The following is a 3,049-nucleotide window of genomic DNA, read 5'->3' as shown; positions in this document are numbered from 1 at the left end:
GCCCTGTGATCCATCCAATAGCTGACTGTGAGCATCCACTTCTGTGTTTGCTAGGCCCCGGCATTGTCTCACAAGAGACAGCTATATCTGGGTTCTTTCAGCATGGATATTTCTTGTTAGCTCCTGCCCCACAGAATTGCCCTGGGGCCTTATGGTGCAAAAAGGAGCAAGATGAAGATGAAGTGAAATGCCAGGGAAGATGACACTCCTCCCTTAGTCCAGTCAAGTATGGCACCTGTTCTTTCACTCCTGTTGTCTTCATGACAGAATGTTCTCTTTGGGATGTGCAAGGGCCATTCCAATAAACAATGTATTTCTTAGAGGGTGGTGGTAGCTTCTGTAATCCTGGCACTTGGGAAGTAGAGGTAGGAAGGTGTGGAGTTCCATGCCAGACTGGGCTACACAGTGCTACTGTCTCAAAGGGAAAACATGAAGGGGCAGGAGACTGTATCTCTCAGCTTCCTTGAAGGTAGTTGTGGCCTTGTGAGCAGGGCTGGAGAGTGTGGTTTATAAGTGTGCTGTGTCACCATCAGGACCCTTCATTGAAATGAATCAGCTCTTGGCGGGAGGGATGAAGCTTAGCCTCCTGCTTTGGACATATTGTGAGTTTTGTACACATTGATAGCGGGGCAGTGACTTAAAGAGAAAATGAACTCTGGGTCACTTTCCCTAACCCAGCTTCAGGCTAAGTGTTTCTAGATTTTAAAACGACTTTTACATTTATTTATTTGTGTTTCCAAGCAGACAGAACCAGGAAATATGCAGGAGTGGCTATTCTGATACCCAGTAAAACAGACTTCAGATCCAAACAGAAGAGATATGAGGGACACTTCATATTCAGTAAAGGAAAAAAATCCACTGACAATATATTACAATCCTAAACATTTATGCTCCAAACACAGCTGCATTCAATTTCATAAAACAAGCACTACTAGATCTAAAACCACCAATTAAACCAGAACAGTGATAATCGGTAACTTCAGTATCTCAAGCTTACCAACAGGACATCCCAACAAAAATCAAAGAGAATCATTAGAGTTAAATGGCATAAATCAAATAGATCTAACAGACATCTGCAGAACCCATTTGTACTGGCTAGTTTTGTGTCAACTTGACACAGCTCGAGTTATCACAGAGAAAGGAGTTTCAGTTGAGGAAATGCCTCCATGAGATACAACTGTAAGGCATTTTCTCAATTAGTGATCAAGGGAGAAGGTCCTCTTGTGAGTGGGACCATCTCTGGGCTGGTGGTCTTGGTTCTATAAGAGAGCAGGCTGAGCAAGCCAGGGGAAGCAAGCCAGTAAAGAACATCCCTCCATGGCCTCTGCATCAGCTCCTGCTCCCTGACCTGCTTGAGTTCCAGTCCTGACTTCCTTGGTGATGAACAGCAGTATGGAAGTGTAAGCTGAATAAACCCTTTCTTCCCCAACTGCTTCTTGGTCATGATGTTTGTGCAAGAATAGAAACCCTGACTAAGACACCATCTACTTAAGTACTTAAAGAATGCACATTCTCCCTGGGCGGTGGTGGCGAACGCCTTTAATCCCAGCACTTGGGAGGCAGAGGCAGGTGGATTTCTGAGTTCGAGGCCAGCCTGGTCTACAAAGTGAGTTCCAGGACAGCCAGGGCTATACTGAGAAACCCTGTCTCGAAAAACAACAACAACAACAACAACAACAACAAAAAACAAACACAAACAAACAAAACAAAAAAAGAATGCAATTCTCCTCACAAGTCTGTAGAATTTTCTCCCAAACTGATCACATATTAGGGCATAAAGGAAGTCTCAAAACATACAGGAAAATCACTAACTCAAAAACCCATCATGGTAGCTTAGTGGGTAAAGGCTTCTGACACCAAGCTTGAGTTCTAACCCCAGAATCCCATAGTAAATTAAAAGAGGAGAACTAACTCCTGCAAGTTGTCCTCTGACCTCCACATATATAATGAAGTGTTCTCACAGTCCCCTCAATAGATAAAGGCATATAAAGAAAGATTCTGTAGCCAAAAATATCTTAGATTCTATGGGATTGGAACTTTAATTGGACACCACAACCAGAGTTAACAATACACTTTGAGGTCCTTCTGTGCACTCAGGTTGTTTGTTTAACCTTCCTTTAAGAAATCAATGTAACAACCAACATTACTTGTGGAGGATTTCCCAGCCAATCAACCTTTACAACCTAAGCTAATGCATAGCTGAAATCTTAAATTCTGTGCTCTTCCACGCCCCTAACCAGGGCAATGCATGTGTATCTTTTACTGAAAACAGCAAGTACAGAGACTTTTGTAAATGAATACTCACCTTCAATGCTGAATGCAACATTTATGGATATCGAGTGAGAGACAGTGTTTGTGATACTGTTCCTTAATCTGCTCAGAGACATAATCATTTGTGAAATTCTTTTTAATTTTTTTTGTAAAATATCCCTCATTCTTTCCCCATGCGATAATTTCTGTGCTATTCACTAAAAAGAGAGAGAGAGAATAAAACCCTTTGTTAGGGCTAACACAGTCACACAACTGACAGACACACACAGGCACAGATTCACAAGACAGTTTTCAGACAGGCACAGATCAGATTCATACAATAGTCAGAGGGCGAAAGACACAGAGCATCAAGAAGAGGATTAAAGTCTGGATTCATTCTTGGTGTAATGGCTCCCAGGGGAAGTGCTTTTATTTCCTTCCTTAACACAACACTGAAACATTATTGGTAACTTGGAGTTAATCACGAATGTATTTAATCTTAGCAAGGGTCCATCTCACTCATCAGTCATCGTAAATACAAATGACAACGGATGCTGGCCTGGATGTGGGACAAGGGGAATCCTTGTATACTGTTGGTGGGAGTATAAACTAGTACAGCCAGTCTGGAGGTTCTCAAAAGACTAGAACCAGATCTGTCATAAGACCCAGATGTTCCATTCCTGGGCATATACCCAAAGAATTTTCTATTTACTATGACGATATTTGTACATCTGTATTCATTGCTACTCTGCTCACAATAGCTAGACCTGCTATGTAGACCAGGCTGGCCTCAAACTCT

This window comes from Mus caroli, chromosome 2 (assembly GCF_900094665.2).
Source record: "Mus caroli chromosome 2, CAROLI_EIJ_v1.1, whole genome shotgun sequence".
NCBI classification, from domain to species: domain Eukaryota; kingdom Metazoa; phylum Chordata; class Mammalia; order Rodentia; family Muridae; genus Mus; species Mus caroli.
Note: the sequence above shows the minus strand (reverse complement) of the source record.